We start from the raw sequence: 466 nt of genomic DNA, 5'->3' as shown, positions 1-466 counted from the left end.
CAAAGAAAGCTCTACTTTAATTGAATTTGAAACAAAAATACATTGAACTAATTATTGGAAGAAAGAACACTTAGTCTTTTCGCAATGATTGAATCCTTGGCCGAGAGATATGACGGTGCCAAAACATAAACTTGAAGAAGAATAGTGTTGAACCAAATTTGCAAGTGGGAGAGATCTTTGTTGATGAAAATTCCAAGTATTACAAACTAGAGAACCAAAAAAATATGAAAAAGTGAGAGAGCTTGAGAGTGGTGGAGAAGTAGAGAGAAAGAGAGTGTAGAGAGAGGAGAGTGAATGATCCTTCAAAGTAATGAAAAGAGTCGAAATATATGGTTGTCCCCTCCTCATGGAAAGAAATCCAACATGTTGCCTAATTCCTAACTTCTCTCCCAATGCATGCTAATTTCGTTGGCACATGTTATTGGCTTTCATTGAGAAGATAGTAATTGCTGCAATAAAAATTGCC

Source organism: Tasmannia lanceolata, unplaced genomic scaffold (genome assembly GCF_043159265.1).
Source record: "Tasmannia lanceolata isolate RefF3 unplaced genomic scaffold, GAP_Taslan_0.1 ptg000019l, whole genome shotgun sequence".
NCBI classification, from domain to species: domain Eukaryota; kingdom Viridiplantae; phylum Streptophyta; class Magnoliopsida; order Canellales; family Winteraceae; genus Tasmannia; species Tasmannia lanceolata.
The sequence above is the reverse complement of the archived record's forward strand: the minus strand, read 5'-3'. Positions refer to the sequence as shown.